Source organism: Genypterus blacodes, unplaced genomic scaffold (genome assembly GCF_046128005.1).
Source record: "Genypterus blacodes isolate CSIRO-AG114 ecotype Tasmania unplaced genomic scaffold, CSIRO-AGI_Gbla_v1 ptg000044l_1, whole genome shotgun sequence".
Taxonomy (NCBI): Eukaryota; Metazoa; Chordata; class Actinopteri; order Ophidiiformes; family Ophidiidae; genus Genypterus; species Genypterus blacodes.
The window spans coordinates 500,847-525,270 of record NW_027466857.1 but is presented as its reverse complement, the minus strand read 5'-3'; the positions used below and the strand labels follow the sequence as shown (position 1 = coordinate 525,270).

At 46.3% G+C, this 24,424-nt stretch overlaps 36 non-coding genes and 8 pseudogenes across 36 annotated transcripts; all 44 read right to left on the bottom strand.

Moving 5' to 3' along the window:
• Nucleotides 1-3,274: 3,274 nt before the first annotated feature.
• Nucleotides 3,275-3,393, bottom strand: LOC142999959 (5S ribosomal RNA; annotated as a pseudogene).
• Nucleotides 3,394-3,856: 463 nt separating this feature from the next.
• On the bottom strand, nt 3,857-3,975 carry LOC142999809 (5S ribosomal RNA). Its single transcript, XR_012963480.1, has one exon. It is a non-coding gene; the product is annotated as a 5S ribosomal RNA (ribosomal RNA).
• Nucleotides 3,976-4,220: 245 nt separating this feature from the next.
• Nucleotides 4,221-4,339, bottom strand: LOC142999798 (5S ribosomal RNA). The gene has a single exon (XR_012963469.1). It is a non-coding gene; the product is annotated as a 5S ribosomal RNA (ribosomal RNA).
• Nucleotides 4,340-4,584: 245 nt separating this feature from the next.
• On the bottom strand, nt 4,585-4,703 carry LOC142999834 (5S ribosomal RNA). Its single transcript, XR_012963505.1, has one exon. It is a non-coding gene; the product is annotated as a 5S ribosomal RNA (ribosomal RNA).
• Nucleotides 4,704-5,813: 1,110 nt separating this feature from the next.
• On the bottom strand, nt 5,814-5,932 carry LOC142999808 (5S ribosomal RNA). Its single transcript, XR_012963479.1, has one exon. It is a non-coding gene; the product is annotated as a 5S ribosomal RNA (ribosomal RNA).
• A 245-nt stretch (nt 5,933-6,177) lies between these two features.
• On the bottom strand, nt 6,178-6,296 carry LOC142999797 (5S ribosomal RNA). Its single transcript, XR_012963468.1, has one exon. It is a non-coding gene; the product is annotated as a 5S ribosomal RNA (ribosomal RNA).
• Nucleotides 6,297-6,541: 245 nt separating this feature from the next.
• LOC142999833 (5S ribosomal RNA) lies at nt 6,542-6,660 on the bottom strand. The gene has a single exon (XR_012963504.1). It is a non-coding gene; the product is annotated as a 5S ribosomal RNA (ribosomal RNA).
• Nucleotides 6,661-7,770: 1,110 nt separating this feature from the next.
• LOC142999777 (5S ribosomal RNA) lies at nt 7,771-7,889 on the bottom strand. Its single transcript, XR_012963449.1, has one exon. It is a non-coding gene; the product is annotated as a 5S ribosomal RNA (ribosomal RNA).
• An 811-nt stretch (nt 7,890-8,700) lies between these two features.
• Nucleotides 8,701-8,820, bottom strand: LOC142999951 (5S ribosomal RNA; annotated as a pseudogene).
• A 245-nt stretch (nt 8,821-9,065) lies between these two features.
• LOC142999738 (5S ribosomal RNA) lies at nt 9,066-9,184 on the bottom strand. The gene has a single exon (XR_012963412.1). It is a non-coding gene; the product is annotated as a 5S ribosomal RNA (ribosomal RNA).
• A 460-nt stretch (nt 9,185-9,644) lies between these two features.
• On the bottom strand, nt 9,645-9,763 carry LOC142999875 (5S ribosomal RNA). Its single transcript, XR_012963545.1, has one exon. It is a non-coding gene; the product is annotated as a 5S ribosomal RNA (ribosomal RNA).
• A 245-nt stretch (nt 9,764-10,008) lies between these two features.
• LOC142999945 (5S ribosomal RNA) lies at nt 10,009-10,127 on the bottom strand (annotated as a pseudogene).
• Nucleotides 10,128-10,372: 245 nt separating this feature from the next.
• LOC142999749 (5S ribosomal RNA) lies at nt 10,373-10,491 on the bottom strand. Its single transcript, XR_012963423.1, has one exon. It is a non-coding gene; the product is annotated as a 5S ribosomal RNA (ribosomal RNA).
• A 245-nt stretch (nt 10,492-10,736) lies between these two features.
• Nucleotides 10,737-10,855, bottom strand: LOC142999737 (5S ribosomal RNA). The gene has a single exon (XR_012963411.1). It is a non-coding gene; the product is annotated as a 5S ribosomal RNA (ribosomal RNA).
• A 460-nt stretch (nt 10,856-11,315) lies between these two features.
• LOC142999874 (5S ribosomal RNA) lies at nt 11,316-11,434 on the bottom strand. The gene has a single exon (XR_012963544.1). It is a non-coding gene; the product is annotated as a 5S ribosomal RNA (ribosomal RNA).
• A 245-nt stretch (nt 11,435-11,679) lies between these two features.
• On the bottom strand, nt 11,680-11,798 carry LOC142999944 (5S ribosomal RNA; annotated as a pseudogene).
• Nucleotides 11,799-12,043: 245 nt separating this feature from the next.
• Nucleotides 12,044-12,162, bottom strand: LOC142999748 (5S ribosomal RNA). The gene has a single exon (XR_012963422.1). It is a non-coding gene; the product is annotated as a 5S ribosomal RNA (ribosomal RNA).
• Nucleotides 12,163-12,625: 463 nt separating this feature from the next.
• On the bottom strand, nt 12,626-12,744 carry LOC142999783 (5S ribosomal RNA). The gene has a single exon (XR_012963455.1). It is a non-coding gene; the product is annotated as a 5S ribosomal RNA (ribosomal RNA).
• A 245-nt stretch (nt 12,745-12,989) lies between these two features.
• Nucleotides 12,990-13,108, bottom strand: LOC142999921 (5S ribosomal RNA; annotated as a pseudogene).
• A 463-nt stretch (nt 13,109-13,571) lies between these two features.
• Nucleotides 13,572-13,690, bottom strand: LOC142999725 (5S ribosomal RNA). The gene has a single exon (XR_012963399.1). It is a non-coding gene; the product is annotated as a 5S ribosomal RNA (ribosomal RNA).
• Nucleotides 13,691-13,935: 245 nt separating this feature from the next.
• LOC142999785 (5S ribosomal RNA) lies at nt 13,936-14,054 on the bottom strand. The gene has a single exon (XR_012963457.1). It is a non-coding gene; the product is annotated as a 5S ribosomal RNA (ribosomal RNA).
• Nucleotides 14,055-14,299: 245 nt separating this feature from the next.
• On the bottom strand, nt 14,300-14,418 carry LOC142999796 (5S ribosomal RNA). Its single transcript, XR_012963467.1, has one exon. It is a non-coding gene; the product is annotated as a 5S ribosomal RNA (ribosomal RNA).
• A 245-nt stretch (nt 14,419-14,663) lies between these two features.
• On the bottom strand, nt 14,664-14,782 carry LOC142999713 (5S ribosomal RNA). The gene has a single exon (XR_012963387.1). It is a non-coding gene; the product is annotated as a 5S ribosomal RNA (ribosomal RNA).
• A 463-nt stretch (nt 14,783-15,245) lies between these two features.
• Nucleotides 15,246-15,364, bottom strand: LOC142999845 (5S ribosomal RNA). The gene has a single exon (XR_012963516.1). It is a non-coding gene; the product is annotated as a 5S ribosomal RNA (ribosomal RNA).
• A 245-nt stretch (nt 15,365-15,609) lies between these two features.
• Nucleotides 15,610-15,728, bottom strand: LOC142999886 (5S ribosomal RNA). Its single transcript, XR_012963556.1, has one exon. It is a non-coding gene; the product is annotated as a 5S ribosomal RNA (ribosomal RNA).
• A 245-nt stretch (nt 15,729-15,973) lies between these two features.
• On the bottom strand, nt 15,974-16,092 carry LOC142999690 (5S ribosomal RNA). Its single transcript, XR_012963366.1, has one exon. It is a non-coding gene; the product is annotated as a 5S ribosomal RNA (ribosomal RNA).
• Nucleotides 16,093-16,555: 463 nt separating this feature from the next.
• LOC142999844 (5S ribosomal RNA) lies at nt 16,556-16,674 on the bottom strand. The gene has a single exon (XR_012963515.1). It is a non-coding gene; the product is annotated as a 5S ribosomal RNA (ribosomal RNA).
• Nucleotides 16,675-16,919: 245 nt separating this feature from the next.
• On the bottom strand, nt 16,920-17,038 carry LOC142999672 (5S ribosomal RNA). The gene has a single exon (XR_012963349.1). It is a non-coding gene; the product is annotated as a 5S ribosomal RNA (ribosomal RNA).
• Nucleotides 17,039-17,283: 245 nt separating this feature from the next.
• LOC142999851 (5S ribosomal RNA) lies at nt 17,284-17,402 on the bottom strand. The gene has a single exon (XR_012963522.1). It is a non-coding gene; the product is annotated as a 5S ribosomal RNA (ribosomal RNA).
• Nucleotides 17,403-17,647: 245 nt separating this feature from the next.
• LOC142999840 (5S ribosomal RNA) lies at nt 17,648-17,766 on the bottom strand. Its single transcript, XR_012963511.1, has one exon. It is a non-coding gene; the product is annotated as a 5S ribosomal RNA (ribosomal RNA).
• Nucleotides 17,767-18,226: 460 nt separating this feature from the next.
• On the bottom strand, nt 18,227-18,345 carry LOC142999913 (5S ribosomal RNA; annotated as a pseudogene).
• Nucleotides 18,346-18,590: 245 nt separating this feature from the next.
• On the bottom strand, nt 18,591-18,709 carry LOC142999804 (5S ribosomal RNA). The gene has a single exon (XR_012963475.1). It is a non-coding gene; the product is annotated as a 5S ribosomal RNA (ribosomal RNA).
• Nucleotides 18,710-18,954: 245 nt separating this feature from the next.
• On the bottom strand, nt 18,955-19,073 carry LOC142999920 (5S ribosomal RNA; annotated as a pseudogene).
• Nucleotides 19,074-19,536: 463 nt separating this feature from the next.
• LOC142999669 (5S ribosomal RNA) lies at nt 19,537-19,655 on the bottom strand. Its single transcript, XR_012963346.1, has one exon. It is a non-coding gene; the product is annotated as a 5S ribosomal RNA (ribosomal RNA).
• A 245-nt stretch (nt 19,656-19,900) lies between these two features.
• LOC142999889 (5S ribosomal RNA) lies at nt 19,901-20,019 on the bottom strand. Its single transcript, XR_012963559.1, has one exon. It is a non-coding gene; the product is annotated as a 5S ribosomal RNA (ribosomal RNA).
• A 242-nt stretch (nt 20,020-20,261) lies between these two features.
• On the bottom strand, nt 20,262-20,380 carry LOC142999706 (5S ribosomal RNA). The gene has a single exon (XR_012963380.1). It is a non-coding gene; the product is annotated as a 5S ribosomal RNA (ribosomal RNA).
• A 463-nt stretch (nt 20,381-20,843) lies between these two features.
• LOC142999781 (5S ribosomal RNA) lies at nt 20,844-20,962 on the bottom strand. Its single transcript, XR_012963453.1, has one exon. It is a non-coding gene; the product is annotated as a 5S ribosomal RNA (ribosomal RNA).
• A 463-nt stretch (nt 20,963-21,425) lies between these two features.
• LOC142999799 (5S ribosomal RNA) lies at nt 21,426-21,544 on the bottom strand. The gene has a single exon (XR_012963470.1). It is a non-coding gene; the product is annotated as a 5S ribosomal RNA (ribosomal RNA).
• Nucleotides 21,545-21,789: 245 nt separating this feature from the next.
• Nucleotides 21,790-21,908, bottom strand: LOC142999992 (5S ribosomal RNA). Its single transcript, XR_012963586.1, has one exon. It is a non-coding gene; the product is annotated as a 5S ribosomal RNA (ribosomal RNA).
• Nucleotides 21,909-22,374: 466 nt separating this feature from the next.
• On the bottom strand, nt 22,375-22,493 carry LOC142999712 (5S ribosomal RNA). The gene has a single exon (XR_012963386.1). It is a non-coding gene; the product is annotated as a 5S ribosomal RNA (ribosomal RNA).
• Nucleotides 22,494-22,738: 245 nt separating this feature from the next.
• Nucleotides 22,739-22,847, bottom strand: LOC142999969 (5S ribosomal RNA; annotated as a pseudogene).
• A 445-nt stretch (nt 22,848-23,292) lies between these two features.
• LOC142999801 (5S ribosomal RNA) lies at nt 23,293-23,411 on the bottom strand. The gene has a single exon (XR_012963472.1). It is a non-coding gene; the product is annotated as a 5S ribosomal RNA (ribosomal RNA).
• Nucleotides 23,412-23,656: 245 nt separating this feature from the next.
• On the bottom strand, nt 23,657-23,775 carry LOC142999877 (5S ribosomal RNA). The gene has a single exon (XR_012963547.1). It is a non-coding gene; the product is annotated as a 5S ribosomal RNA (ribosomal RNA).
• Nucleotides 23,776-24,232: 457 nt separating this feature from the next.
• LOC142999744 (5S ribosomal RNA) lies at nt 24,233-24,351 on the bottom strand. Its single transcript, XR_012963418.1, has one exon. It is a non-coding gene; the product is annotated as a 5S ribosomal RNA (ribosomal RNA).
• Nucleotides 24,352-24,424: the final 73 nt, after the last annotated feature.

Genomic DNA, 24,424 nt, shown 5'->3' with positions numbered 1-24,424 from the left:
ATAACCCATCCAGCCCTGGACTTTTGTTCTTATTCAAACCATTTATTGCTCTTTCCAATTCTTCCTCTGTTATGTTTTTATCACAGTCTGCTCTGTCCTCTTCCCCTAATTTTTTTTCTATCCCTTCAAAAACACTGTGGTCTGTAGAGTTTACCTCCATCTTTGAAAAAAGTTTTTTAAAATGTTTATGAGCCACCTCCAGCATTTCCCCTGTCTTCTCCATTGTCTTACCCTCTTCATTTTTCAGGTTTTGCAGATGAGCTTTCTTTTGCTGTCTTTTTTCAAGCCCTAAAAAGAAACTTGTATTCTTTTCCCCTTCTAAAATATCCTTCATCCTTGATCTGATAGCTGCCCCTCTGCTCCGTTTCTTCTCAAGCTCATCTAATTGTTTTCTCAGCATGAGATATTTTAGATTGTTGAAGTTTTCCTCTGCAATCGACCTTTCCAGCTCTTTATTAATCTGGTCTCTTAAACTATACTCAGTCCTTCTTTCCTTCTCCATTTTATTTTTACAATAGTTTATTGTCACTTTTTTGATGTGCAATTTCACCTCCTCCCACCACTCCCCCATATTTATGCAACCCCCCCCGAGTTCTCTTTTTCTTTCTTTCAGTAGATTTTCAACTTTCTCCCTATATTTTCCATCCAGCAAAACACTGTTATTTAAACACCATAACCCTCCACCTTTGTGCTCTTTCTCCCCCAGCTCCACCCATAACCTTGCATGATCGCTAAACCCTGTGAACTCATACCAGCATTTTGAAATCTTTTTTTCCAGCCCAGATGCTAATAGACATAAGTCAATCCTGGACTGTTTAAGTGCCCCAGAACCGTCTGTCGTCTGGAAAAGCCCCTTTCTCCCATATTGCGCACCCTCCACAGATCTACCAGGTTGAAATAGTCAAAAAGCTCATTTAGCGATTTCCTACTTATATCACTTTTGTATGTATTGTTGCTTGATATATCCAACCTCGTAAGTGCACAGTTAAAATCCCCCACTACACAAATGTTCCCTCCCAAATGCGGTTTTAGTTGATCAAAGAAAATTCCACGCTTGTTGTCCTCATTCGATGCATAAATATTCAAAAGTTTGTAAAGCACATTCCTGTAAATAAATTCAATACCGATCACCCTTCCCTCATCATCCTTCACTATTTCCTTAACATTTTGGATCTTATCTCCTTTCGCAAAAATAGCGACTCCGGCTCGTCCATTTACACCGTTGTTTGCCCACACTTTTCCAGCCCATGTATCCCTCAGATAGCTTCTCCACTCCCTTGTCCACCTAGTCTCTTGTACACAGAGGATGTCAAAAGTATCCACCCTTAAAACATCTCTCATCTTGTTAATACATCTTAAGCCGTTTGTGTTTTGCGATAGTATTTTTAACATTGTAAATACATAGAGATAAATCAGGCCCATCATCTTTATGCTACAGTTCACGTCTTACTTTTTCCTCTTTTTGATCCCCTTGTCTTCAGCATCCATTGCAGTCTTCTCTTCCCCAGCTCCTGGCTGTTTCCGAGGTCCATATCAGACTCCGAGTTCCCCGACTCTTGAGACCCCGTCAAGCATATCTCTGAGTCTGATTCTGGGGGCCGCTGAAGTTGAACAATTTTCACCTTCCTCTCCTTTCTCTCCGATGTATCCACACTCTGCCCCTCTGCTGCGTCTCCATGTCCCGGCACCTCAGCTGTCGATCCTCTCACCTCCATTCCTTGCTCTCCGTCCGACTCCAGTATGTCTCTTCCTTTCTCCGCTTCCCCCTCCGCACGATCCTTCTCGGTCTCCTCCCTCTCAGAGATATTCTCTCTCGATTCTTCCTGCTCCTCACGTTGCTTTCCTCCCGTCCCTGGAGCATGATCAACGTCCTCACAAACACATCTGCTGCTCTCCTTTTTGCAGCTCTGGCATTTGTTCCCTCTGCCCATGCACTCCCTTGCATAGTGCCCCTGCTCTCCACATTTTCTACAAAGGAAATCTGGACAGTCCCTCAGGATATGACCAGTCTGTATGCACTGTCTGCACACTTTCACCTGTTTGTCGTGCAAAACTCTGAAGAACTCTGCTCCAAAAGCCGTCTCAAACTTGGTCGAATATGGAAGTGATTGGACCGTCTCCGTGAATTTAACTTTCACGTATCTTGTTCCGTCAGCAATTCTAGTTCCCGGCCACATTCTCCTGATGATCGGGGATACTGCACTCACTCCCCAGCTGTTCAGCTTGCCCAGAATGACGCTGTCCGTGATATACGCCGGCAGCCCCAGAAACGAGACCACCAGCTCATCATTACATAACTCCTTGGACATGATCGCGGTCTGTCCAATTTTTATGCCGTCCAATAGTCTTTCTTTCCCCTTCGGGTGATTCATTGTGATCTCATATTTATTTCTGCCCGTGTACCGGCAGGCGATGATTTTCCCACAAGTGTCTTGTATTGCCTGGATCAGCTCCATTGCGGTCACTTTATCTTCTCCAATCAGCTCCAGCGCGAGCGTTAAATTTTGCTGAAACTCTTCAGCTTTATCCTTAATAATCCGTATCTCTTCCTCTCTGATGATTTCTCTCTCCTGCCCTCTTCCTCCTTCCGCATTTTCGGCTACGTCAGGAGCTGTCACCGCACGTGTGTCCTCCATTTCTCCCGTCATATTCTGACCGTCCACGGTCCTGTACGCCCGATCGTCTTTCACCATCGGCTCGTTTGCCTCGGCCGTCCGGTCCGGGCCCGGTGCAGCGACTCTGGCTCCCTTTCCTCTGGTTCTCACCATACTTGGAGCACAGTATAAACTATTTTCCATCAGGAAAACACAAACCAAACAAACAAATAACTTAAAGTGTCCCCCAGACAGTCAAAACTGCTGGGGGTGGCTCCAAAAACCGAGCTATCAAAGAAACGAAAAATCTGGGCTTAAAGAAACGCCACAGTTTAAACTCAAAATCAAAATTGCCGCACAGGATCAGTCAAAATACACGCACGCCTGGAGCTCACACACACCTCCTCTTACTTCCGTGTTCAGAGTGGTATGGCCGTAAACGAGGAGCGCAGCCACACAGAGGCTCTTTATAGGTGAGACAGACCCAGTTCAAGTCACCGTGTACACATGACTACACTCAAGTTCATGTATATCACAATTTACATGATGCCTTCATCAGAAGAACACTAACATTTCAGATAAGATAAGATACAACTTTATTCTCCCGAGGGAAATTGCGTGTTCACAGAGGGAGTGAAACGAGGAGGACCAGGTGAGGCCTGCGGCTCAGAGGGCCAAAATGCTTACTGCACCGGGTATTCCCAGGCTGTCTCCCATCCAAGTACTAACCTGGCCCGACGCTGATTAGCTTCCGAGATCAGACGAGATCGGGCGTGTTCAGAGTGGTATGTCCGTAAATGAGGAAAGCAGCCACACAGAGGCTCTTTATAGGTGAGACAGACCCAGTTCAAGTCACCGTGTACACATGACTACACTCAAGTTCATGTATATCACAATTTACATGATGCCTTCATCAGAAACACACATTTCTGGATAATAAAGTCTTACCTAATGAAACTGATAATCATCACATAGAACATACAGAGGGACCACTTACATCTCTGACGCTCACTTTTATCCTCATCATCATCATCATCATCATCATCATCATCGTCACACAGTGGCTCCTGTACTTTACTCCCCATGTGCATTCAATCATCTCATATTATGCCCATGTGCAATACTCATTTTCTGAATGTATGCTTTCTTATAAGATAAGATAAGATACAACTTTATTCTCCCGAGGGACATTGGTTGTTGACAAAGGGAGTGAAACATGAGGGAGGAGGACCAGGTGAGGCCTGCTGCTCAGAGGGCCAAAATGCTTACGGCAGCGGGTATTCCCAGGCGGTCTCCCATCCAAGTACTAACCTGGCCCGACGCTGCTTAGCTTCCGAGATCAGACGAGATCAGGCGTGTTCAGAGTGGTATGGCCGTAAACGAGGAGAGCAGCCACACAGAGGCTCTTTATAGGTGAGACAGACCCAGTTCAAGTCACCGTGTACGCATGACTACACTCAAGTTCATGTATATCACAATTTACATGATGCCTTCATCAGAAGAACACTAACATTTCAGATAAGATAAGATACAACTTTATTCTCCCGAGGGAAATTGCGTGTTGACAGAGGGAGTGAAACATGAGGGAGGAGGACCAGGTGAGGCCTGCTGCTCAGAGGGCCAAAATGCTTACGGCACCGGGTATTCCCAGGCGGTCTCCCATGCAAGTACTAACCTGGCCCGACGCTGATTAGCTTCCGAGATCAGACGAGACCGGGCGTGTTCAGAGTGGTATGGCCGTAAACGAGGAGAGCAGCCACACAGAGGCTCTTTATAGGTGAGACAGACCCAGTTCAAGTCACCGTGTACACATGACTACACTCAAGTTCATGTATATCACAATTTACATGATGCCTTCATCAGAAGAACACTAACATTTCTGATAAGATAAGATACAACTTTATTCTCCCGAGGGAAATTGCGTGTTCTCAGAGGGAGTGAAACATGAGGGAGGAGGACCAGGTGAGGCCTGCTGCTCAGAGGGCCAAAATGCTTACTGCACCAGGTATTCCCAGGCGGTCTCCCATCCAAGTGCTAACCTGGCCCGACGCTGCTTAGCTTCCGAGATCAGACGAGATCGGGCGTGTTCAGAGTGGTATGGCCGTAAACGAGGAGAGCAGCCACACAGAGGCTCTTTATAGGTGAGACAGACCCAGTTCAAGTCACCGTGTACACATGACTACACTCAAGTTCATGTATATCACAATTTACATGATGCCTTCATCAGAAACACACATTTCTGGATAATGAAGTCTTACCTAATGAAACTGATAATCATCACATAGAACATAAAGAGGGACCACTAACATCTCTGACGCTCACTTTCATCATCATCATCATCATCATCATCATCATCATCATCTTCGTCACACAGTGGCTCGTGTACTTCACTTCTCATGTGCATTCAACCTTCTCATATTATGACCATGTGCAATACTCATTTTCTGAATGTGTGCTTTCATAAAAGCAAAATGTTATTAAATAGTTTGCCAGAATCTTGGAGCAGCACAAGCCAAGAACAAACAAATAGAACAGATCGACTCCCAGGGTCAGATGCAAGTCAACAAGGCTCTTTCAGACCAGTCCATTATGAAATGAGCAAGTAATCAAATTACAAAATCCAATGTACAGTACAGCATTGCTACTGTCATAACTTATAAACATTAGCAAATCAACAGCAGCTCGTGACATTGCCATTACTATTTGTTTCCTATATTCTGTTATGTTAGGTTATTCAGATCCATCGGATTCATTAGTTGCGTTGTCTATTTATTTAAATATTCCACAATCACACAATCACAATCATTGTATATTACCATGTGTTTACACTGTTACGACCATATTGTCTTTGATTTCTTTCCCATGTTCCTTTTTTTTTTTTTGAGAGTCAACAACCTTTATTTGTCCATATATCAATATAACATGCACGATCTCGTCTGACATAACATAGAACATAAAGAGGGACCACTAACATCTCTGATGCTCACTTTCATCATCATCATCATCATTGTCAAACAGTGGCTCGTGTACTTCACTTCTCATGTGCATTCAATCTTCTCATATTATGCCCATGTGCAATACTCATTTTCTGAATGTATGCTTTCTTATAAGATAAGATAAGATACAACTTTATTCTCCCGAGGGACATTGGTTGTTGACAAAGGGAGTGAAACATGAGGGAGGAGGACCAGGTGAGGCCTGCTGCTCAGAGGGCCAAAATGCTTACGGCAGCGGGTATTCCCAGGCGGTCTCCCATCCAAGTACTAACCTGGCCCGACGCTGCTTAGCTTCCGAGATCAGACGAGATCAGGCGTGTTCAGAGTGGTATGGCCGTAAACGAGGAGAGCAGCCACACAGAGGCTCTTTATAGGTGAGACAGACCCAGTTCAAGTCACCGTGTACGCATGACTACACTCAAGTTCATGTATATCACAATTTACATGATGCCTTCATCAGAAGAACACTAACATTTCAGATAAGATAAGATACAACTTTATTCTCCCGAGGGAAATTGCGTGTTGACAGAGGGAGTGAAACATGAGGGAGGAGGACCAGGTGAGGCCTGCTGCTCAGAGGGCCAAAATGCTTACGGCACCGGGTATTCCCAGGCGGTCTCCCATGCAAGTACTAACCTGGCCCGACGCTGATTAGCTTCCGAGATCAGACGAGACCGGGCGTGTTCAGAGTGGTATGGCCGTAAACGAGGAGAGCAGCCACACAGAGGCTCTTTATAGGTGAGACAGACCCAGTTCAAGTCACCGTGTACACATGACTACACTCAAGTTCATGTATATCACAATTTACATGATGCCTTCATCAGAAGAACACTAACATTTCTGATAAGATAAGATACAACTTTATTCTCCCGAGGGAAATTGCGTGTTCTCAGAGGGAGTGAAACATGAGGGAGGAGGACCAGGTGAGGCCTGCTGCTCAGAGGGCCAAAATGCTTACTGCACCAGGTATTCCCAGGCGGTCTCCCATCCAAGTGCTAACCTGGCCCGACGCTGCTTAGCTTCCGAGATCAGACGAGATCGGGCGTGTTCAGAGTGGTATGGCCGTAAACGAGGAGAGCAGCCACACAGAGGCTCTTTATAGGTGAGACAGACCCAGTTCAAGTCACCGTGTACACATGACTACACTCAAGTTCATGTATATCACAATTTACATGATGCCTTCATCAGAAACACACATTTCTGGATAATGAAGTCTTACCTAATGAAACTGATAATCATCACATAGAACATAAAGAGGGACCACTAACATCTCTGACGCTCACTTTCATCATCATCATCATCATCATCATCATCATCATCATCTTCGTCACACAGTGGCTCGTGTACTTCACTTCTCATGTGCATTCAACCTTCTCATATTATGACCATGTGCAATACTCATTTTCTGAATGTGTGCTTTCATAAAAGCAAAATGTTATTAAATAGTTTGCCAGAATCTTGGAGCAGCACAAGCCAAGAACAAACAAATAGAACAGATCGACTCCCAGGGTCAGATGCAAGTCAACAAGGCTCTTTCAGACCAGTCCATTATGAAATGAGCAAGTAATCAAATTACAAAATCCAATGTACAGTACAGCATTGCTACTGTCATAACTTATAAACATTAGCAAATCAACAGCAGCTCGTGACATTGCCATTACTATTTGTTTCCTATATTCTGTTATGTTAGGTTATTCAGATCCATCGGATTCATTAGTTGCGTTGTCTATTTATTTAAATATTCCACAATCACACAATCACAATCATTGTATATTACCATGTGTTTACACTGTTACGACCATATTGTCTTTGATTTCTTTCCCATGTTCCTTTTTTTTTTTTTGAGAGTCAACAACCTTTATTTGTCCATATATCAATATAACATGCACGATCTCGTCTGACATAACATAGAACATAAAGAGGGACCACTAACATCTCTGATGCTCACTTTCATCATCATCATCATCATTGTCAAACAGTGGCTCGTGTACTTCACTTCTCATGTGCATTCAATCTTCTCATATTATGCCCATGTGCAATACTCATTTTCTGAATGTATGCTTTCATATAAAGTAAGATAAGATACAACTTTATTCTCCCGAGGGAAATTGCGTGTTGACAGAGGGAGTGCAACATGAGGGAGGAGGACCAGGTGAGGCCTGCTGCTCAGAGGGCCAAAATGCTTACGGCACCGGGTATTCCCAGGCGGTCTCCCATCCAAGTACTAACCTGGCCCGACGCTGCTTAGCTTCCGCGATCAGACGAGATCGGGCATGTTCAGAGTGGTATGGCCGTAAACAAGGAGAGCAGCCACACAGAGGCTCTTTATAGGTGAGACGGACCCAGTTCAAGTCACCGTGTACACATGACTACACTCAAGTTCATGTATATCACGATTTACATGATGCCTTCATCAGAAGAACACTAACATTTCAGAAAAGATAAGATACAACTTTATTCTCCCGAGGGAAATTGCGTGTTGACAGAGGGAGTGAAACATGAGGGAGGAGGACCAGGTGAGGCCTGCTGCTCAGAGGGCCAAAATGCTTACGGCACCGGGTATTCCCAGGCGGTCTCCCATCCAAGTACTAACCTGGCCCGACGCTGCTTAGCATCCGAGATTGTGCGTGTTCAGAGTGGTACGGCCTTAAACGAGGAGAGCAGCCACACAGAGGCTCTTTATAGGTGAGACAGACCCAGTTCAAGTCACCGTGTACACATGACTACACTCAAGTTCATGTATATCACAATTTACATGATGCCTTCATCAGAAACACACATTTCTGGATAATGAAGTCTTACCTAATGTAACTGATAATCATCACATAGAACATAAAGAGGGACCACTAACATCTCTGACCCTCACTTTCATCATCATCATCATCATCATCATCATCATCATCACACAGTGGCTCGTGTACTTCACTTCTCATGTGCATTCAATCTTCTCATATTATGCCCATGTGCAATACTCATTTTCTGAATGTATGCTTTCATATAAGATAAGATAAGATACAACTTTATTCTCCCGAGGGAACTTGCGTGTTCACAGAGTGAGTGAAACATGAGGGAGGAGGACCAGGTGAGGCCTGCTGCTCACAGGGCCAAAATGCTTACAGCACCGGGTATTCCTGGGCAGTCTCCCATCCAAGTACTAACCTGGCCCGACGCTGCTTAGCTTCACAAGATCAGACGAGATCAGGCGTGTTCAGAGTGGTATGGCCGTAAACGAGGAGAGCAGCCACACAGAGGCTCTTTATAGGTGAGACAGACCCAGTTCAAGTCACCGTGTACACATGACTACACTCAAGTTCATGTATATCACAATTTACATGATGCCTTCATCAGAAGAACACTAACATTTCAGATAAGATAAGATACAACTTTATTCTCCTGAGGGAAATTGCGTGTTGACAGAGGGAGTGAAACATGAGGGAGGAAGACCAGGTGAGGCCTGCTGCTCAGAGGGCCAAAATGCTTACGGCACCGGGTATTCCCAGGCGGTCTCCCATCCAAGTACTAACCTGGCCCGACACTGCTTAGCTTCCCAGATCAGACGAGATCGGGCGTGTTCAGAGTGGTATGGCCGTAAACGAGGAGAGCAGCCACACAGAGGCTCTTTATAGGTGAGACAGACCCAGTTCAAGTCACCGTGTACACATGACTACACTCAAGTTCATGTATATCACAATTTACATGATGCCTTCATCAGAAACACACATTTCTGGATAATGAAGTCTTACCTAATGAAACTGATAATCATCACATAGAACATAAAGAGGGACCACTAACATCTCTGACGCTCACTTTCATCATCATCATCATCATCATCATCATCATCATCGTCACACAGTGGCTCGTGTACTTCACTTCTCATGTGCATTCAATCATCTCATATTATGCCCATGTGCCATACTCATTTTCTGAATGTATGCTTTCATATAAGATAAGATAAGATACAACTTTATTCTCCCGAGGGACATTGGGTGTTGACAGAGGGAGTGAAACATGAGGGAGGAGGACCAGGTGAGGCCTGCTGCTCAGAGGGCCAAAATGCTTACGGCACCTGGTATTCCTAGGCGGTCTCTCATCCAAGTACGAACCTGGCCCGACGCTGCTTAGCTTCCGAGATCAGACGAGATCAGGCGTGTTCAGAGTGGTATGGCCGTAAACAAGGAGAGCAGCCACACAGAGGCTCTTTATAGGTGAGACAGACCCAGTTCAAGTCACCGTGTACGCATGACTACACTCAAGTTCATGTATATCCCAATTTACATGATGCCTTCATCAGAAAAACACTAACATTTCAGATAAGATAAGATACAACTTTATTCTCCCGAGGGAAATTGCGTGTTGACAGAGGGAGTGAAACATGAGGGAGGAGGACCAGGTGAGGCCTGCTGCTCAGAGGGCCAAAATGCTTACTGCACCGGGTATTCCCAGGCGCTCTCCCATCCAAGTACTAACCTGGCCAGACGCTGATTAGCTTCCGAGATCAGACGAGATCGGGCGTGTTCAGAGTGGTATGGCCGTAAACGAGGAGAGCAGCCACACAGAGGCTCTTTATAGGTGAGACAGACCCAGTTCAAGTCACCGTGTACACATGACTACACTCAAGTTCATGTATATCACAATTTACATGATGCCTTCATCAGAAGAACACTAACATTTCTGATAAGATAAGATACAACTTTATTCTCCCGAGGGAAATTGCGTGTTCACAGAGGGAGTGAAACATGAGGGAGGAGGACCAGGTGAGGCCTGCTGCTCAGGGGGCCAAAATGCTTACTGCACCAGGTATTCCCAGGCGGTCTCCCATCCAAGTACTAAACTGGCCCGACGCTGCTTAGCTTCCGAGATCAGACGAGATCGGGCGTGTTCAGAGTGGTATGGCCGTAAACGAGGAGAGCAGCCACACAGAGGCTCTTTATAGGTGAGACAGACCCAGTTCAAGTCACCGTGTACACATGACTACACTCAAGTTCATGTATATCACAATTTACATGATGCCTTCATCAGAAGAACACTAACATTTCAGATAAGATAAGATACAACTTTATTCTCCTGAGGGAAATTGCGTGTTGACAGAGGGAGTGAAACATGAGGGAGGAAGACCAGGTGAGGCCTGCTGCTCAGAGGGCCAAAATGCTTACGGCACCGGGTATTCCCAGGCGGTCTCCCATCCAAGTACTAACCTGGCCCGACACTGCTTAGCTTCCCAGATCAGACGAGATCGGGCGTGTTCAGAGTGGTATGGCCGTAAACGAGGAGAGCAGCCACACAGAGGCTCTTTATAGGTGAGACAGACCCAGTTCAAGTCACCGTGTACACATGACTACACTCAAGTTCATGTATATCACAATTTACATGATGCCTTCATCAGAAACACACATTTCTGGATAATGAAGTCTTACCTAATGAAACTGATAATCATCACATAGAACATAAAGAGGGACCACTAACATCTCTGACGCTCACTTTCATCATCATCATCATCATCATCATCATCATCATCGTCACACAGTGGCTCGTGTACTTCACTTCTCATGTGCATTCAATCATCTCATATTATGCCCATGTGCCATACTCATTTTCTGAATGTATGCTTTCATATAAGATAAGATAAGATACAACTTTATTCTCCCGAGGGACATTGGGTGTTGACAGAGGGAGTGAAACATGAGGGAGGAGGACCAGGTGAGGCCTGCTGCTCAGAGGGCCAAAATGCTTACGGCACCTGGTATTCCTAGGCGGTCTCTCATCCAAGTACGAACCTGGCCCGACGCTGCTTAGCTTCCGAGATCAGACGAGATCAGGCGTGTTCAGAGTGGTATGGCCGTAAACAAGGAGAGCAGCCACACAGAGGCTCTTTATAGGTGAGACAGACCCAGTTCAAGTCACCGTGTACGCATGACTACACTCAAGTTCATGTATATCCCAATTTACATGATGCCTTCATCAGAAAAACACTAACATTTCAGATAAGATAAGATACAACTTTATTCTCCCGAGGGAAATTGCGTGTTGACAGAGGGAGTGAAACATGAGGGAGGAGGACCAGGTGAGGCCTGCTGCTCAGAGGGCCAAAATGCTTACTGCACCGGGTATTCCCAGGCGCTCTCCCATCCAAGTACTAACCTGGCCAGACGCTGATTAGCTTCCGAGATCAGACGAGATCGGGCGTGTTCAGAGTGGTATGGCCGTAAACGAGGAGAGCAGCCACACAGAGGCTCTTTATAGGTGAGACAGACCCAGTTCAAGTCACCGTGTACACATGACTACACTCAAGTTCATGTATATCACAATTTACATGATGCCTTCATCAGAAGAACACTAACATTTCTGATAAGATAAGATACAACTTTATTCTCCCGAGGGAAATTGCGTGTTCACAGAGGGAGTGAAACATGAGGGAGGAGGACCAGGTGAGGCCTGCTGCTCAGGGGGCCAAAATGCTTACTGCACCAGGTATTCCCAGGCGGTCTCCCATCCAAGTACTAAACTGGCCCGACGCTGCTTAGCTTCCGAGATCAGACGAGATCGGGCGTGTTCAGAGTGGTATGGCCGTAAACGAGGAGAGCAGCCACACAGAGGCTCTTTATAGGTGAGACAGACCCAGTTCAAGTCACCGTGTACACATGACTACACTCAAGTTCATGTATATCACAATTTACATGATGCCTTCATCAGAAACACACATTTCTGGATAATGAAGTCTTACCTAATGAAACTGATAATCATCACATAGAACATACAGAGGGACCACTTACATCTCTGACGCTCACTTTCATCCTCATCATTATCATCATCATCATCATCATCATCGTCACACAGTGGCTCCTGTACTTCACTCCTCATGTGCATTCAATCATCTCGTATTATGCCCATGTGCAATACTCATTTTCTGAATGTATGCTTTCATATAAGATAAGATAAGATACAACTTTATTCTCCCGAGGGACATTGGTTGTTGACAAAGGGAGTGAAACATGAGGGAGGAGGACCAGGTGAGGCCTGCTGCTCAGAGGGCCAAAATGCTTACGGCAGCAGGTATTCCCAGGCGGTCTCCCATCCAAGTACTAACCTGGCCCGACGCTGCTTAGCTTCCGAGATCAGACGAGATCAGGCGTGTTCAGAGTGGTATGGCCGTAAACGAGGAGAGCAGCCACACAGAGGCTCTTTATAGGTGAGACAGACCCAGTTCAAGTCACCGTGTACGCATGACTACACTCAAGTTCATGTATATCACAATTTACATGATGCCTTCATCAGAAGAACACTAACATTTCTGATAAGATAAGATACAACTTTATTCTCCCGAGGGAAATTGCGTGTTCTCAGAGGGAGTGAAACATGAGGGAGGAGGACCAGGTGAGGCCTGCTGCTCAGAGGGCCAAAATGCTTACTGCACCGGGTATTCCCAGGCGGTCTCCCATCCAAGTGCTAACCTGGCCCGACGCTGCTTAGCTTCCGAGATCAGACGAGATCGGGCGTGTTCAGAGTGCTATGGCCGTAAACGAGGAGAGCAGCCACACAGAGGCTCTTTATAGGTGAGACAGACCCAGTTCAAGTCACCGTGTACACATGACTACACTCAAGTTCATGTATATCACAATTTACATGATGCCTTCATCAGAAACACACATTTCTGGATAATAAAGTCTTACCTAATGAAACTGATAATCATCACATAGAACATACAGAGGGACCACTTACATCTCTGACGCTCACTTTTATCCTCATCATCATCATCATCATCATCATCATCATCGTCACACAGTGGCTCCTGTACTTCACTCCCCATGTGCATTCAATCATCTCATATTATGCCCATGTGCAATACTCATTTTCTGAATGTATGCTTTCATATAAGATAAGATAAGATACCACTTTATTCTCCCGAGGGACATTGGTTGTTGACAGAGGGAGTGAAACATGAGGGAGGAGGACCAGGTGAGGCCTGCTGCTCAGAGGGCCAAAATGCTTACGGCACCGGGTATTCCCAGGCGGTCTCCCACCCAAGTACTAACCTGGCCCGACGCTGCTTAGCGTCCGAGATCAGACGAGATCAGGCGTGTTCAGAGTGGTATGGCCGTAAACGAGGAGAGCAGCCACACAGAGGCTCTTTATAGGTGAGACAGACCCAGTTCAAGTCACCGTGTACGCATGACTACACTCAAGTTCATGTATATCACAATTTACATGATGCCTTCATCAGAAGAACACTAACATTTCAGATAAGATAAGATACAACTTTATTCTCCCGAGGGAAATTGCGTGTTCACAGAGGGAGTGAAACATGAGGGAGGAGGACCAGGTGAGGCCTGCTGCTCAGGGGGCCAAAATGCTTACTGCACCGGGTATTCCCAAGCGGTCTCCCATCCAAGTACTAACCTGGCCCGACGCTGCTTAGCTTCCGAGATCAGACGAGATCGGGCGTGTTCAGAGTAGTATGGCCGTAAACGAGGAGAGCAGCCACACAGAGGCTCTTTATAGGTGAGACAGACCCAGTTCAAGTCACCGTGTACACATGACTACACTCAAGTTCATGTATATCACAATTTACATGATGCCTTCATTAGAAGAACACTAACATTTCAGATAAGATAAGATACAACTTTATTCTCCCGAGGGAAATTGCGTGTTGACAGAGGGAGTGAAACATGAGGGAGGAAGACCAGGTGAGGCCTGCTGCTCAGAGGGCCAAAATGCTTACGGCACCGGGTATTCCCAGGCGGTCTCCCATCCAAGTACTAACCTGGCCCGACACTGCTTAGCTTCCCAGATCAGACGAGATCAGGCGTGTTCAGAGTGGTATGGCCGTAAACGAGGAGAGCAGCCACACAGAGGCTCTTTATAGGTGAGACAGACCCAGTTCAAGTCACCGTGTACGCATGACTACACTCAAGTTCATGTATATCCCAATTTACATGATGCCTTCATCAGAAAAACACTAACATTTCAGATAAGATAAGATACAACTTTATTCTCCCGAGGGAAATTGCGTGTTCACAGAGGGAGTGAAACATGAGGGAGGAGGACCAGGTGAGGCCTGCTGGTCAGAGGGCCAAAATGCTTACGGCACCGGGTATTCCCAGGCGGTCTCCCATCCAAGTACTAACCTGGCCCGACGCTGATTAGCTTCCGAGATCAGACGAGATCAGGCGTGTTCAGAGTGGTATGGCCGTAAACGAGGAGAGCAGCCACACAGAGGCTCTTTATAGGTGAGACAGACCCAGTTCAAGTCACCGTGTACACATGACTACACTCAAGTTCATGTATATCACAATTTACATGATGCCTTCATCAGAAACACACATTTCTGGATAATAAAGTCTTACCTAATGAAACTGATAATCATCACATAGAACATACAGAGGGACCACTTACATCTCTGACGCTCACTTTTATCCTCATCATCATCATCATCATCATCATCATCATCGTCACACAGTGGCTCCTGTACTTCACTCCCCATGTGCATTCAATCATCTCATATTATGCCCATGTGCAATACTCATTTTCTGAATGTATGCTTTCATATAAGATAAGATAAGATACCACTTTATTCTCCCGAGGGACATTGGTTGTTCACAGAGGGAGTGAAACATGAGGGAGGAGGACCAGGTGAGGCCTGCTGCTCAGAGGGCCAAAATGCTTACGGCACCGGGTATTCCCAGACGGTCTCCCATCCAAGTACTAACCTGGCCCGACGCTGCTTATGTTCCGAGATCAGACGAGATCAGGCGTGTTCAGAGTGGTATGGCCGTAAACGATGAGAGCAGCCACACAGAGGCTCTTTATAGGTGAGACAGACCCAGTTCAAGTCACCGTGTACGCATGACTACACTCAAGTTCATGTATATCACAATTTACATGATGCCTTCATCAGAAGAACACTAACATTTCAGATAAGATAAGATACAACTTTATTCTCCCGAGGGAAATTGCGTGTTGACAGAGGGAGTGAAACATGAGGGAGGAGGACCAAGTGAGGCCTGCTGCTCAGAGGGCCAAAATGCTTACTGCACCGGGTATTCCCAGGCGGTCTCCCATCCAAGTACTAACCTGGCCAGACGCTGATTAGCTTCCGAGATCAGACGAGATCGGGCGTGTTCAGAGTGGTATGGCCGTAAACGAGGAGAGCAGCCACACAGAGGCTCTTTATAGGTGAGACAGACCCAGTTCAAGTCACCGTGTACACATGACTACACTCAAGTTCATGTATATCACAATTTACATGATGCCTTCATCAGAAGAACACTAACATTTCTGATAAGATAAGATACAACTTTATTCTCCCGAGGGAAATTGCGTGTTCACAGAGGGAGTGAAACATGAGGGAGGAGGACCAGGTGAGGCCTGCTGCTCAGGGGGCCAAAATGCTTACTGCACCGGGTATTCCCAGGTGGTCTCCCATCCAAGTACTAACCTGGCCCGACGCTGCTTAGCTTCCGAGATCAGACGAGATCGGGCGTGTTCAGAGTGGTATGGCCGTAAACGAGGAGAGCAGCCACACAGAGGCTCTTTATAGGTGAGAGAGACCCAGTTCAAGTCACCGTGTACACATGACTACACTCAAGTTCATGTATATCACAATTTACATGATGCCTTCATCAGAAACACACATTTCTGGATAATGAAGTCTTACCTAATGAAACTGATAATCATCACATAGAACATACAGAGGGACCACTTACATCTCTGACGCTCACTTTCATCCTCATCATCATCATCATCATCATCATCATCATCGTCACACAGTGGCTCCTGTACTTCACTCCCCATGTGCATTCAATCATCTCATATTATGCCCATGTGCAATACTCATTTTCTGAATGTATGCTTTCATATAAGATAAGATAAGATACCACTTTATTCTCCCGAGGGACATTGGTTGTTCACAGAGGGAGTGAAACATGAGGGAGGAGGACCAGGTGAGGCCTGCTGCTCAGAGGGCCAAAATGCTTACGGCACCGGGTATTCCCAGACGGTCTCCCATCCAAGTACTAACCTGGCCCGACGCTGCTTATGTTCCGAGATCAGACGAGATCAGGCGTGTTCAGAGTGGTATGGCCGTAAACGATGAGAGCAGCCACACAGAGGCTCTTTATAGGTGAGACAGACCCAGTTCAAGTCACCGTGTACGCATGACTACACTCAAGTTCATGTATATCACAATTTACATGATGCCTTCATCAGAAGAACACTAACATTTCTGATAAGATAAGATACAACTTTATTCTCCCGAGGGAAATTGCGTGTTCACAGAGGGAGTGAAACATGAGGGAGGAGGACCAGGTGAGGCCTGCTGCTCAGGGGGCCAAAATGCTTACTGCACCGGGTATTCCCAGGTGGTCTCCCATCCAAGTACTAACCTGGCCCAACGCTGCTTAGCTTCCGAGATCAGACGAGATCGGGCGTGTTCAGAGTGGTATGGCCGTAAACGAGGAGAGCAGCCACACAGAGGCTCTTTATAGGTGAGAGAGACCCAGTTCAAGTCACCGTGTACGCATGACTACACTCAAGTTCATGTATATCACAATTTACATGATGCCTTCATCAGAAGAACACTAACATTTCAGATAAGATAAGATACAACTTTATTCTTCCGAGCGAAATTGCGTGTTGACAGAGGGAGTGAAACATGAGGGAGGAGGACCAGGTGAGGCCTGCTGCTCAGAGGGCCAAAATGCTTACTGCACCGGGTATTCCCAGGCGGTCTCCCATCCAAGTACTAACCTGGCCAGACTCTGATTAGCTTCCGAGATCAGACGAGATCGGGCGTGTTCAGAGTGGTATGGCCGTAAACGAGGAGAGCAGCCACACAGAGGCTCTTTATAGGTGAGACAGACCCAGTTCAAGTCACCGTGTACACATGACTACACTCAAGTTCATGTATATCACAATTTACATGATGCCTTCATCAGAAGAACACTAACATTTCTGATAAGATAAGATACAACTTTATTCTCCCGAGGGAAATTGCGTGTTCACAGAGGGAGTGAAACATGAGGGTGGAGGACCAGGTGAGGCCTGCTGCTCAGGGGGCCAAAATGCTTACTGTACCGGGTATTCCCAGGCGGTCTCCCATCCAAGTACTAAACTGGCCCGACGCTGCTTAGCTTCCGAGATCAGACGAGATCGGGCGTGTTCAGAGTGGTATGGCCGTAAACGAGGAGAGCAGCCACACAGAGGCTCTTTATAGGTGAGACAGACCCAGTTCAAGTCACCGTGTACACATGACTACACTCAAGTTCATGTATATCACAATTTACATGATGCCTTCATCAGAAACACACATTTCTGGATAATGAAGTCTTACCTAATGAAACTGATAATCATCACATAGAACATACAGAGGGACCACTTACATCTCTGACGCTCACTTTCATCCTCATCATCATCATCATCATCATCATCATCGTCACACAGTGGCTCCTGTACTTCACTCCTCATGTGCATTCAATCATCTCATATTATGCCCATGTGCAATACTCATTTTCTGAATGTATGCTTTCATATAAGATAAGATAAGATACAACTTTATTCTCCCGAGGGACATTGGTTGTTGACAAAGGGAGTGAAACATGAGGGAGGAGGACCAGGTGAGGCCTGCTGCTCAGAGGGCCAAAATGCTTACGGCAGCGGGTATTCCCAGGCTGTCTCCCATCCAAGTACTAACCTGGCCCGACGCTGCTTAGCTTCCGAGATCAGACGAGATCAGGCGTGTTCAGAGTGGTATGGCCGTAAACGAGGAGAGCAGCCACACAGAGGCTCTTTATAGGTGAGACAGACCCAGTTCAAGTCACCGTGTACGCATGACTACACTCAAGTTCATGTATATCACAATTTACATGATGCCTTCATCAGAAGAACACTAACATTTCAGATAAGATAAGATACAACTTTATTCTCCCGAGGGAAATTGCGTGTTGACAGAGGGAGTGAAACATGAGGGAGGAGGACCAGGTGAGGCCTGCTGCTCAGAGGGCCAAAATGCTTACGGCACCGGGTATTCCCAGGCGGTCTCCCATCCAAGTACTAACCTGGCCCGACGCTGATTAGCTTCAGAGATCAGACGAGACCGGGCGTGTTCAGAGTGGTATGGCCGTAAGCGAGGAGAGCAGCCACACAGAGGCTCTTTATAGGTGAGACAGACCCAATTCAAGTCACCGTGTACACATGACTACACTCAAGTTCATGTATATCACAATTTACATGATGCCTTCATCAGAAGAACACTAACATTTCTGATAAGATAAGATACAACTTTATTCTCCCGAGGGAAATTGCGTGTTCTCAGAGGGAGTGAAACATGAGGGAGGAGGACCAGGTGAGGCCTGCTGCTCAGAGGGCCAAAATGCTTACTGCACCGGGTATTCCCAGGCGGTCTCCCATCCAAGTGCTAACCTGGCCCGACGCTGCTTAGCTTCCGAGATCAGACGAGATCGGGCGTGTTCAGAGTGCTATGGCCGTAAACGAGGAGAGCAGCCACACAGAGGCTCTTTATAGGTGAGACAGACCCAGTTCAAGTCACCGTGTACACATGACTACACTCAAGTTCATGTATATCACAATTTACATGATGCCTTCATCAGAAACACACATTTCTGGATAATAAAGTCTTACCTAATGAAACTGATAATCATCACATAGAACATACAGAGGGACCACTTACATCTCTGACGCTCACTTTTATCCTCATCATCATCATCATCATCATCATCATCATCGTCACACAGTGGCTCCTGTACTTCACTCCCCATGTACATTCAATCATCTCATATTATGCCCATGTGCAATACTCATTTTCTGAATGTATGCTTTCATATAAGATAAGATAAGATACCACTTTATTCTCCCGAGGGACATTGGTTGTTGACAGAGGGAGTGAAACATGAGGGAGGAGGACCAGGTGAGGCCTGCTGCTCAGAGGGCCAAAATGCTTACGGCACCGGGTATTCCCAGGCGGTCTCCCACCCAAGTACTAACCTGGCCCGACGCTGCTTAGCTTCCGAGATCAGACGAGATCAGGCGTGTTCAGAGTGGTATGGCCGTAAACGAGGAGAGCAGCCACACAGAGGCTCTTTATAGGTGAGACAGACCCAGTTCAAGTCACCGTGTACGCATGACTACACTCAAGTTCATGTATATCACAATTTACATGATGCCTTCATCAGAAGAACACTAACATTTCAGATAAGATAAGATACAACTTTATTCTCCCGAGGGAAATTGCGTGTTGACAGAGGGAGTGAAACATGAGGGAGGAGGACCAGGTGAGGCCTGCTGCTCAGAGGGCCAAAATGCTTACTGCACCGGGTATTCCCAGGGGGTCTCCCATCCAAGTACTAACCTGGCCAGACGCTGATTAGCTTCCGAGATCAGACGAGATCGGGCGTGTTCAGAGTGGTATGGCCGTAAACGAGGAGAGCAGCCACACAGAGGCTCTTTATAGGTGAGACAGACCCTGTTCAAGTCACCGTGTACACATGACTACACTCAAGTTCATGTATATCACAATTTACATGATGCCTTCATCAGAAGAACACTAACATTTCTGATAAGATAAGATACAACTTTACCCCGAGGGAAATTGCGTGTTCACAGAGGGAGTGAAACATGAGGGAGGAGGACCAGGTGAGGCCTGCTGCTCAGGGGGCCAAAATGCTTACTGCACCGGGTATTCCCAGGCGGTCTCCCATCCAAGTACTAACCTGGCCCGACGCTGCTTAGCTTCCGAGATCAGACGAGATCGGGCGTGTTCAGAGTGGTATGGCCGTAAACGAGGAGAGCAGCCACACAGAGGCTCTTTATAGGTGAGACAGACCCAGTTCAAGTCACCGTGTACACATGACTACACTCAAGTTCATGTATATCACAATTTACATGATGCCTTCATCAGAAACACACATTTCTGGATAATGAAGTCTTACCTAATGAAACTGATAATCATCACATAGAACATACAGAGGGACCACTTACATCTCTGACGCTCACTTTCATCCTCATCATCATCATCATCATCATCATCATCATCGTCACACAGTGGCTCCTGTACTTCACTCCTCATGTGCATTCAACCATCTCACATTATGCCCATGTGCAATACTCATTTTCTGAATGTATGCTTTCATATAAGATAAGATAAGATACAACTTTATTCTCCCGAGGGACATTGGTTGTTGACAAAGGGAGTGAAACATGAGGGAGGAGGACCAGGTGAGGCCTGCTGCTCAGAGGGCCAAAATGCTTACGGCAGCGGGTATTCCCAGGCGGTCTCCCATCCAAGTACTAACCTGGCCCAACGCTGCTTAGCTTCCGAGATCAGACGAGATCAGGCGTGTTCAGAGTGGTATGGCCGTAAACGAGGAGAGCAGCCACACAGAGGCTCTTTATAGGTGAGACAGACCCAGTTCAAGTCACCGTGTACGCATGACTACACTCAAGTTCATGTATATCACAATTTACATGATGCCTTCATCAGAAACACACATTTCTGGATAATAAAGTCTTACCTACTGAAAATGATAATCATCACATAGAACATACAGAGGGACCACTTACATCTCTGACGCTCACTTTTATCCTCATCATCATCATCATCATCATCATCGTCATCGTCACACAGTGGCTCCTGTACTTCACTCCCCATGTGCATTCACTCATCTCATATTATGCCCATGTGCAATACTCATTTTCTGAATGTATGCTTTCATATAAGATAAGATAAGATACCACTTTATTCTCCCAAGGGACATTGGTTGTTGACAGAGGGAGTGAAACATGAGCGAGGAGGACCAGGTGAGGCCTGCTGCTCAGAGGGCCAAAATGCTTACGGCACCGGGTATTCCCAGGCAGTCTCCCATCCAAGTACTAACCTGGCCCGACGCTGCTTAGCTTCCGAGATCAGACGAGATCAGACGTGTTCAGAGTGGTATGGCCGTAAACGAGGAGAGCAGCCACACAGAGGCTCTTTATAGGTGAGACAAACCCAGTTCAAGTCACCGTGTACACATGACTACACTCAAGTTCATGTATATCACGATTTACATGATGCCTTCATCAGAAGAACACTAACATTTCAGAAAAGATAAGATACAACTTTATTCTCCCGAGGGAAATTGCGTGTTGACAGAGGGAGTGAAACATGAGGGAGGAGGACCAGGTGAGGCCTGCTGCTCAGAGGGCCAAAATGCTTACGGCACCGGGTATTCCCAGGCGGTCTCCCATCCAAGTACTAACCTGGCCCGACGCTGATTAGCTTCCGAGATCAGACGAGATCGGGCGTGTTCAGAGTGGTATGGCCGTAAACGAGGAGAGCAACCACACAGAGGCTCTTTATAGGTGAGACAGACCCAGTTCAAGTCACCGTGTACACATGACTACACTCAAGTTCATGTATATCACAATTTACATGATGCCTTCATCAGAAACACACATTTCTGGATAATGAAGTCTTACCTAATGAAACTGATAATCATCACATAGAACATAAAGACGGACCACTAACATCTCTGACGCTCACTTTCATCATCATCATCATCATCATCATCATCATCATCATCATCGTCACACAGTGGCTCGTGTACTTCACTCCTCATGTGCATTCAATCATCTCATATTATGCCCATGTGCAATACTCATTTTCAGAATGTATGCTTTCATATAAGATAAGATAAGATACAACTTTATTCTCCCGAGGGACATTGGGTGTTGACAGATGGAGTGAAACATGAGGGAGGAGGACCAGGTGAGGTCTGCTGCTCAGAGGGCCAAAATGCTTACGGCACAGGGTATTCCCAGGCGGTCTCCCATCCAAGTACTAACCTGGCCCGACGCTGCTTAGCTTCCGAGATCAGACGAGATCGGGCGTGTTCAGAGTGGTATGGCCGTAAACGAGGAGAGCAGCCACACAGAGGCTCTTTATAGGTGAGACAGACCCAGTTCAAGTCACCGTGTACACATGACTACACTCAAGTTCATGTATATCACAATTTACATGATGCCTTCATCAGAAGAACACTAACATTTCAGATAAGATAAGATACAACTTTATTCTCCAGATGGAAATTGCGTGTTGACAGAGGGAGTGAAACATGAGGGAGGAGGACCAGGTGAGGCCTGCTGCTCAGAGGGCCAAAATGCTTACTGCACCGGGTATTCCCAGGCGGTCTCCCATTCAAGTAGTAACCTGGCCCGACGCTGCTTAGCTTCCGAGATCAGACGTGTTCAGAGTGGTATGGCCGTAAACGAGGAGAGCAGCCACACAGAGGCTCTTTATAGGTGAGACAGACCCAGTTCAAGTCACCGTGTACGCATGACTACACTCAAGTTCATGTATATCACAATTTACATGATGACTTCATCAGAAACACACATTTCTGGATAATGAAGTCTTACCTAATGAAACTGATAATCATCACATAGAACATACAGAGGGACCACTTACATGTCTGACGCTCACTTTCATCATCATCATCATCATCGTCACACAGTGGCTCGTGTACTTCACTTCTCATGTGCATTCAATCTTCTCATATTATGCCCATGTGCAATACTCATTTTCTGAATGTATGCTTTCATATAAGATAAGATAAGATACAACTTTATTCTCCCGAGGGACATTGGGTGTTGACAGAGGAAGTGAAACATGAGGGAGGAGGACCAGGTGAGGCCTGCTGCTCAGAGGGCCAAAATGCTTACGGCACCGGGTATTCCTAGGCGGTCTCCCATCCAAGTATTAACCTGGCCCGACGCTGCTTAGCTTCCGAGATCAGACGAGATCAGGCGTGTTCAGAGTGGTATGGCCGTAAACGAGGAGAGCAGCCACACAGAGGCTCTTTATAGGTGAGACAGACCAAGTTCAAGTAACCGTGTACGCATGACTACACTCAAGTTCATGTATATCACAATTTACATGATGCCTTCATCAGAAGAACACTAACATTTCAGATAAGATAAGATACAACTTTATTCTCCCGAGGGAAATTGCGTGTTGACAGAGGGAGTGAAACATGAGGAAGGAAGACCAGGTGAGGCATGCTGCTCAGAGGGCCAAAATGCTTACGGCATCGGGTATTCCCAGGCGGTCTCCCATCCAAGTACTAACCTGGCCCGACGCTGCTTAGCTTCCGAGATCAGACGAGATTGGGCATGTTCAGAGTGGTATGGCCGTAAACGAGGAGAGCAGCCACACAGAGGCTCTTCATAGGTGAGACGGACCCAGTTCAAGTCACCGTGTACACATGACTACACTCAAGTTCATGTATATCACAATTTACATGATGCCTTCATCAGAAACACACATTTCTGGATAATGAAGTCTTACCTAATGAAACTGATAATCATCATATAGAACATAAAGAGGGACCACTAACATCTCTGACGCTCACTTTCATCATCATCATCATCGTCATCATCATCATCGTCACACAGTGGCTCGTGTACTTCACTTCTCATGTGCATTCAATCTTCTCATATTATGCCCATGTGCAATACTCATTTTCTGAATGTATGCTTTCATATAAGATAAGATAAGATACAACTTTATTCTCCCGAGGGAAATTGCGTGTTGACAGAGGGAGTGAAACATGAGGGAGGAGGACCAGGTGAGGCCTGCTGCTCAGAGGGCCAAAATGCTTACGGCACCGGGTATTCCCAGGCGGTCTCCCATCCAAGTACTAACCTGGCCCGACGCTGCTTAGCTTCCGAGATCAGACGAGATCGGGCGTGTTCAGAGTGGTATGGCCATAAACGAGGAGAGCAGCCACACAGAGGCTCTTTATAGGTGAGACAGACCAAGTTCAAGTAACCGTGTACGCATGACTA